General features: G+C 38.2%; 1 pseudogene; it reads left to right on the top strand.

The window, feature by feature from the left end:
* Positions 1–8,140: 8,140 nt before the first annotated feature.
* Positions 8,141–9,193, top strand: LOC102828029 (annotated as a pseudogene).
* The last annotated feature ends 304 nt before the right edge of the window (positions 9,194–9,497 follow it).

Below are 9,497 nucleotides of genomic sequence, written 5' to 3'. Positions count from 1 at the left end.
TGCTCATTGGAAGCCAGGATGGCCAAACTTCATCTCTCATACTTCAGACATATTGTCAGTGGGACCAGTCACTGGAGAAAGATATCATGTTTGGTAAGGGAAAAAGAGGAAGACCTCCACCAAGATGGATTGGCAAAATGGCAGCATCAATGGGCTCAAGCATGGCAACAATAGTGAGGTAGGCTCAGGATTGGGCAGTGTTTCATTCTGCTGTGCATAAGGTTACTATGAGTCAGTCCCATCTCAATTGCACGTAATAACAACAACAACATGCTACTACTGGTAATGTAGTGGTTACAAATCAGACTGCTAATCTCATAGTCAGCAGTTTGAAACTACCAGCTGCTCCACAGGAGAAAGATGTGGCTTTCTGCTCCCATAAATATTTATAGCCTCGGAAACCCTGTGCAGGGTCATTATGAGTGAACTGACTCTTCAGTACATAACAACAACAACAACAACAAAATGCTACTACATTGATTCAAGTCGGAACCGACTCCATGGCACATAACCACTACCACCATGCTTCTCCAAGGCATTGTGGTGTGGCCCTGTGGGCTAATGTGCTGAGTTGCAAAGTTGGTTTTAAACCATAGTTTGCCTGTTCAAGCTCACCAGCTGCTCCTTGGAAACCCTATACGGGGTTGCTATGGGTCGCAACCCACTCCATGGCATTTAACCACAACATGCTAGTAGGGCTCCAAATTTCGAAGATTAGGTTTTATAAATTAGATATCTTAAAAAGCTTCCTTCTTTTTGGAAAAGGGACTAAACTGATGATGGGATATACCATGTAAAACACCCTTGAAAACTGAGACATCTTCCCCCAGCTGCTGACGTTTTTCCAGAAGAATCCTCCATTTCTGAGGACTTGTCTCAGTCCAAGGAAGCTCATCCATGGCACCAGTCTACATTCAATGGCTGGGGACTTCCTTTGCAGGAGTACAAAACCCAGATAGCTTGACTCTGTGTTGGCCACTTAAACGGCATTATAGGACTTGTCTTTCCAATGCCGTTTCACTCTCCCCTTCCCATACTTACTCCAAAGAGCACACTGCAAGAAACCTTCTGCACGTAAATCTCTGGCTTCTAGTTTGTTGTTGCTGTTTAGTGTCATTGAGTTGATTCTGACTCATAGCACCCTACATAGGGTTTATGAGGAACAGCTGGTGAGCTTGAACCTGTGACCTTGCAGTTCAAACTGACTTTGGCAGTTCAGTGCTTTAACCCACCATGCCACACCAGGACTCCAGTTCCTAGTATATTCCTGGCTAATTTGACCAGCAGTAAACTCCAACAAACTCTGAGGATTTGGAGCTATCTCTGAACTTTTCTGGAGTCCAGTGTGATACTGCAGGATAACACACTGCACAAGGTAGGTTGGAATTGAAACGTCAGCGGTTCAAACTCATTAGGCACGCCTCAGCAACTCTGTATAGGGAGGCTATTCATAGACTCTGACTTGACGTCACTTAGCCATTGAACTTCCATTTCTGGTTTTTGTTTGACACTGACAAAAAAAAACAAACAAAAAAAAAAACTCAGATTTCTCAAAAGTCATTGAAAAAAGTGGTGATCTGACTAAGAAGTACCACCAGTTTTGTAAAAATGACCTCCAGAAAGTATATAATTTTTTATAAGATTGTTATGTGTATTTGTTCCAAATGATACCTTTAAACATGCATGATCAGATGAAATTAAGTTTCAAACACAAACAGTTTTAATGCCACCTTGTCACTAATCAAATATTCCATAAAACCAGTATCACAGATGCAAAAGGGTTTCAAAAAGTTAGTGGGGAGATTCCATTATCTTTTAATTCTGTTTCTCCAGAAACTTTTTGAAGCCCCCTCTTATGAATTGAGTTTATGTATGGATTGTATGCTGAATTCATATAGTACAAGTGCAAGTAATACATAAAAACACCTTGATCTTTGATGATTTTCTTCTTGAGCTTTCAATTAATTTTAGAAATGGATTTTTTCTTTAAGTATAAAATAAAATGTACCTAGGCAAAGGCATTTGTAGCCATTTGACCATTGAGAATGACAATATTTGAGGTTGGTTTTTAAATTTGATCTCTAAGTATTAATCCTAGTAAAATCTCATGTACATTAGGTTAATAGATATTTTATTCCTGGGACTTTTCTGAAATCACATAGATATATGACATTTGTAAAAACAGACTTTTCTTGAGCCTTACCTTTTGCCATATGCCCCTCCTCCTTTTGAGGAGCCATAACCTGCTTTTCAGGCTTGCTTGATGTCTAATTCTAAGAGAGCTTTCTAATATCTTCTGTCAAGATAAAGATACATTTGAGAATTTTTAGCATGCTGTAAATGGTGCTGTGGGTTAAACATTGGCCTGCTAACTAAAACTTCAGAGGTTTACACCCACTAACCAATTTGTGGGAAACAGAAGAAGCAGTCTTCTTTTGTGAAGATTTACAGTCTCCGAAGCATATGGAGCAGTTCTACTGGTCCCATTGGGTCATTATAAGTTGGAATTGGAATCAGTTCAGTAACAGTGGATTGATTTTTGCTGTCTTTTGTCTTTAAATGGCAGCATCAGAATCCTCCAGCTTCACTAGAGAAACCTGATCATTTGAGGCAGACATCGGTCAGACTTCTACTCTCCAAGCCTCTTACCAATTCTGACATCAGCTGGTCCTCTGATAGCACTTTCTACTTCTGCACTGACCTCTATCATTTATTGCATTGGCCACAGGGAACTCAAAGACCATACTCACAGTTATAGGGTTTGTTAGGGAAACAGCAGCTTACAGTTTAGGTTTTGGATCAACCTGGAAATAACAGAAACAAGTTAGGGTACAGTTCTTCAATCAAGACAACTTTAACTTTGGCTGTGCCCACAAATCTCTGCTGCTGGCCCTGCTTGGGCCTGACCTGTCACCTTCAGCTTAAGCCCTCACTCTACACTTCAACCCCCACTTGGGCCTGGTCCCTGTGCTGTTCAGGTCAGTGTTACATCTCTTTCTTTAGTTCCATTGATAAAGTGCTTACAGGGATCCTACTTCACCAAGACACCGCCTACCCAGTAGTGCTCAGTTCTCTTGTTTCATGGATCAACAAATCTCTTTCAACTGTCTTGTTCTGTGAGCCAGGAAACCTATCAGATCAACCTGTGCCAATCTCCAGGACCTGTTAATGATATTTCTCTGATTCTACACTCTGTAGTTCTTGCTGCTGGTTCTCATTATCTCATAGCATCTCCAATGCTATAATTATCTCTGTTTCATGGGTATAGGGGTCTCTAAGTGCAGGAATCTTGGGTCTAGAGGACACACTCCACTCCCAATTCTTCTGTTTGATCGTGAGACCTTCCCATATGAGCTAGTGATAATGACTGTTTAAGCCCCACTTGCCCATCAGTTTGTTGTAATGAAATGACTTGCATGTTGTGATGAGGCTGCACTTGATGCTATTGGTGTTTCAAGTACCAGCAGAGTCACCCATGTTAGATGACTTTCAGTGGAGCTTCCAGACTAAGATAAGACCAGGAAGAAGGATTGGTCATTGACTTCTGAGGGATAAACCACTGAGAACATGAACAGCAGCTGAATATTGGGTGATATTGTACCAGGATATGAGCCTCTTAGGGTTGGAAAACACTTAACATATGATGAGGGAAGCCTCCAAAAAGTAGAGCCAACTTTAATGCTGCAGATGGAGCAATTTCAGGACCTTCATTTGCTAATGGGACATGACTAAAATGAGAAGAAAACAGCAATAAATATATATTAGTAATTGGAAAGTGGACTGTAGGCAGTTTGAACATGAGGAAATTGGAAGTCCTCAAAAAAATAGAAAGTACAAAGATTGCCATTCTAGACTTTAGTGAATTGAAATGGACAAGTACTGGTCTTTCTGAAATAGACAATCACATGGCTTACAATGCCAGGATAGACAAAGAGAAATAGTGTTTTGCACTCATTGTCAACCCGAACATGTCAAGATCTATCTTGAAATACAATGCTATCTGTGATAAAATAATATCTATACATCTACCAGGAAGACCACCAGTTTACACAAATTGTATTCAGATTTACATACCAATCACTAAAGCCTATGATGAAAAAATTTAAAAATTCTACTGACTTCTTAAATCTGAAACTGAACAAAACTGCATGGATAATTACTGGTGATTGGAATATGAAAGTTGGAAATAAAGAGGGAGGATCCTTAGTTAAAAATATGATGACTTTGGTGATAAAAATTATGCTCTTCATCACTAAAAGGAATACACAGGAATAAAACTGACTGCATCTGTGGTAAGGAATAGTGAAGACACTCAATATTATCAGACAAAATAAGTCCATGGGCAGTCTGTAGAAGGAGACCACCACTTTCTCATATGCAAAATTCAGACTGAAGCTGAAGAACATTAAAACAAGTTCTGAGAGCCAAAGCACTACCTTAGGTATATACCACCTTAATTTAGAGACAATCTTGAGTGTCAGTTTGATACATTGAACACTAAGAACTGAAGACTACAAGACAAAGATCATCATACATGAAGAAAGCAAAACATCATTAAAAAAGAAAAATAGAAAGAAAGACAAGACCAAAGTGGATATCTGAAGAGACTGAAATTGTTCTTGTAGCTAAAGTGAATGGAATAAATGATGAAGTAAAAGAAGTGAACAGAAAATTTCAAAGGACCGCTTGAGAACACAAAATATTATAATGAAATGTGCAAAGAACTGGAGTTAGAAAACCAAAGAAGAAGATGCACTTAGCATTTTTCAAGCAGAAGCAACTAAAGAAAAAATTAAAAGACTCAAATTGCAGTACTGAAGGATTCTGTGTGTAATATTTTGAATTCAATGCATTAGAAGATGGAAGGAATCATTAGATATTCAACCATTTCAGAAGACAACATATGCTAAAGAAACAATTTTATTGAAGTAAGGGGTCTATTAGGCAAAAACAAGTCTCCAGGAATTGATGAAATACTAATTGAAATGTTTCCACAGCAATGGAGATGATCTCTGTCAATGGCAAGACATTTAGAAGACAGCTACCTGAAAAACCAACTGTAAGAGATTCGTATTTGTGCCCATTTCAAAGAAAGATGACTATATAGAATGCGGAAAATATTCAATAATATCACCTGCAAGTAAAATTTTGCTGAATATAATTAAAAAACAATTGTAGCAATACATGGACAGGAAGGTTCCAGAAATTCAAGCTGGATTCAATGAGAACTTGGAACATGGGGTATCATTGCTGACATCAGATGGATCTTGACTGAAAGTAGAGAATACCCAAAAGATGTTTACTTGAGTTTTATTGACTGTGCAAAGGCATCTATGTGGATTATAGCAAACCATGGATAACAAAGTGGAAGAATGAGACTTCCAGAACACTTAATTGTGCTCATAGACCAAGAGGCATCCATTCCAACAAAACATATAGCTACTACATATTTTAAAATAAGGAAAGGTATGCATCAGGATTGTATCCTTTCAACATGCTTATTTAATCTGTGTGCTGAACAAATAATCTGAGACTGCTTTATTAAAGAAGAATGTAGCATCAGGAAAAAGGAAGACTCATTAACAACATGTAATATGAGTTGTCCACCACTCTTCTGTCAGTTGTTGCACTGCAATGGCTAGCATCGTGCTGTAATTTTGGAAAGTATGCCACTGATTTTTTGAATGCTAGCTGGGTTACCCATGTTGGACAGGTTTTAGCTGAGATTCCAGACTCAGAAATATTTGGAAGAAGAGACAGGCTACCTCTGAATGCTTAGTCACTGAGACCCTTTATGAAAAGCAGTGAAACGCTGTCAGAAAGCACCAGAATATTAAATATTGAAAAATAATGGATAGCACCAGACTATTGTCATATATAGTGTCAGAAGCTGAAAGGTTGAAAGGTTGAAAGGCACTCAAAATATGACTGGGGAAAAGCTGCCATCTCAAAGTACAGTTGACTTTGATGACATGAATGGAGTAAAGCTTTCAGGTGTCAGTTTGCTGATGAGACACAACTCAAGATGAGGAGGAACAGCCATAAACATTCATTCCTAATTGTAACATTGGAATGTATGAAATGTGACTCTGAAAAATGGATATTCTCAAAATAGAGATGGAACACATAAAAATCAATATCCTAGGCATTAGTGAACAGAAATGGACTGGTATTGACCATTTTGAATTTGACAGGTACATGATGTACTATGCTGGGAATGACAAACACATTCATCATCTAAAACAACATTTCAGGATTTGTTTTGAAGAATAAGGCTGCCTGTGATAATATAATACATCTATAAGGAAGACCATTTAATACCACTATTATTCACATTTATGTACCAAGAAAAGCCAGTATTGATGAAATGGAAAATTTTTTTGTGATGGAAATGATGCTAGAGTTCTCATGATAGAATTTTGCAAACAAATTATTTCTTCATTGAAAATACCTTTTTAAAACAACATAAAAGACAATTTATATACATGGAATTCACCAGATGAAATATATGGAAATAAAATTGACTATACCTGTGGAAAGAGACTATGAAAAGCTCCGTATTATCAGCCAAAACAAGGCCTAGGGGCAGAGTGTGGAACAGACTATCAATTGCTCACATGAAAGTTTAGACTGGAGCTGAAGAAAATTAAAACAAGTTCATGAGAGTGAAAATATCACCTTGAATATTTTCCACCTGAATTTAAAGATTATCTCAAGAACAGATACTGATGCTTAAGAGACTAATGATCAAAAACCAGAAGAATAGTTGGATGACATCAAGAATATCAGACAGGAAGAAAGTAAAGGGTCATTAAGATGACAAGAGAGAAAATAAAAGGTCAAAATGGATATCAATAGACACTCTAAAACTTGTTCTCCAGCATAAAGGTGCTAAAGCAAATGAAAGAAATAAGAAGGTAAAAGATTTGAACAGAAAATTTCAAAAGGCAGCTAAAGAAGACAAAGTCAAGTTTTATTATGAAATGTAAATAGATCTAGAGTTAGAAAAACAAAAGGGAAAAACACACTCATTACTTCTCAAGTGGAAAGAACTGAAGAAGAAATTCAAGCTTCAACTTTCAATATTAAAGGATTCATTTGCCAAAATATTGTATGATGCAAAAAGTACTGAAAGAAGATGGAAGGAATACACAGAGTCACTGTACTGGAAAGAAATGGTTGATGTTGAAACTTTTCAAGAAGTAGCGTATGATCAACAGCCAATGGTACTGAAGGCAGAAGTCTAAGGTGCACTAAAAGGCACTCTCAAAGAAGAGAGTTCCAGGAAGTGATGGAATATAAACTGAAATGATTCAACAAACTGATGCAGCACTGGAGGCACTCACTCATCTCTGCTAACAAATCTGGAAGATAGTTAACTGACGCACTGGTTGGAAAAACTCCATATTTGTGTCCATTCAAAAGGGAAGTGACCCAACAGAATGTAATTATCATCAAACAATATTATTAATATTACATGCAAGTAAAATTTTGCTAAAGATAATTGAAAAATGCCTGCATTGGCAGAGAACTGCCAGACATCCAAGCTAGATTCAGAGAAGGACATGTAAAAATATGTAGATGACACAACCTTGCTTGCTGAAAGCTAAGAGGACTTTAAGCACTAATGATGATCAAAGAATATAGCCTTTAGTGTGGATTACAGCCCAATATAAAGAAAACAAAAATTCTCACAACAGGACCTATAACCAGCATCATGGTGGACAGACAAAAGACTGAAGTTTTCAAAGATTTCATTTTGTTTAGATCCATAATCAGTGCTCATAGAAATAGCACTCAAGAAATCAAATGACATTTTGCATTGGGAACATTTGCTGCAAAAAGCCTGTTTACAGTTTTGAGATGTCTGTGCACTAAAATAGTTTCAAATCTGGATCTTTTAGCTGCCAGCTCTGGCCCATCATGTAGTGCTGCAATTGGGGGGAAAATCACTTACCTGTTTTGAAAGGTGTGCATTTCCATGTTGATTTCCTGGAAGTCCATCTACTGCACTGGTCAAGATAAACTCCACTTGCATGAAGAGTGCACACCTGCAGCTTTCATCTTTGTTGCAAAACTAGCTACAGTAGAGAAACAAAGCAAAGTCTTTTGTGTTCCCCAAGGAAAGGGGAAAATTTCTCAGTCGAAAGACAAGAAGTGAAACCCTGGCCTTAAGATCCCCAAAGATGCCTTTGAACAACCTCAGATCAGGTACACACCATCTCAAGACTTAGATTTCAAGGCTTGCATTTCCATTGGAAATGAGAACTTTGAGGTGAAGGCTGATGATCTGGAACCTATAATGGAACTGGGACAAGGGGCATGTGGATTGGTGGAGAAGATGCGGTATGTGCCCAGTTGGCAAATCATGGCGATGAAGCAGATCTGGGCCACAGTAAATAGCCAGGAGCAGAAAAGTCTACTGATAGATTTGGAAATATCCATGAGGACAGTGAACTGTCCTTTTACGGTCACCTTCTATGGTGCATTCCTCCAGGAGGGTGATATGTGGATCTGCATGGAGCTCATGGGCACATCACTAGATAAATTCTACATGCAAGTCATTGATAAAAACCAAACAATTCCTGAAGACATCTTAGGCAAAATAGCAGTTTCTATTGTCAAGGACTTAGAATATCTACACAGTAAGTGCTCTGTGATTCATCAAGATGTCAAGCCTTTGAATGTGTTGATCAATGCTCTGGGCCAAGTAAAGATGTGTGATTTTGGAATCAGTGGCTACCTTGTGGACTCCGTTGACAAAACAATCAATGCAGGATGCAAATCCTACATGGCTTCTAAAAGAATAAACCCAGATTTAACCAGAAGGGCTACAGTGTGAAATGTGACACTTGGGTCTGGTCATCACAATGACTGAGTTGACCATCCTCTGGTTTCCCTATGACTCATGGGAAACTCCCTTTCAGCAGCTCAAACAGGTGATAAAAGAGCCATCACCACAACTCCCAGCTGACAAGTTCTCCTCCAACTTTGTGGACTTTACCTCACAGTGCTTGAAGAAGAATTCCAAAGAAAGGCCAATGTATCTACTACTTATGCAACGTCCCTTTTTTGCTCTCCATGAATCCAAAGCAACAGCATGGCATCCCTTGTAAAACTAACTCTTCGAGATTGGAAAACAATGGACTCCTATCAATTGTCCTTCCTGTGGATTAGTGGGTTTAAGGGGTAAATTGAGTTCACAAAAGCACCAAAGGAAACTCTTGATTGAGACTATAAATCCGAGAAGCTGGGTTATATGAAGAAAAATGTGACATCAGGATTGGAGGAAGACTTATTCACAACCTGCAATATGCAGATGATACAACCTTGCTTCCTAAAAGTGAAGAGGACTTAAAGCGTTTACTGATAAAGATTAAAGAGCACAGCCTTCAGTATGGATTACATCTCAATGTAAAGAAAACAAAAATCTTCAACACTGGACCATTAACAACAGTCTTATCAATGGAGAAAAGATTGAAGTTGTCAAAGACTTA

This window comes from Chrysochloris asiatica, unplaced genomic scaffold (assembly GCF_000296735.1).
Source record: "Chrysochloris asiatica unplaced genomic scaffold, ChrAsi1.0 scaffold00070, whole genome shotgun sequence".
Lineage (NCBI taxonomy): Eukaryota > Metazoa > Chordata > Mammalia > Afrosoricida > Chrysochloridae > Chrysochloris > Chrysochloris asiatica.
This window is presented reverse-complemented; position numbering and strand designations above follow the sequence as displayed.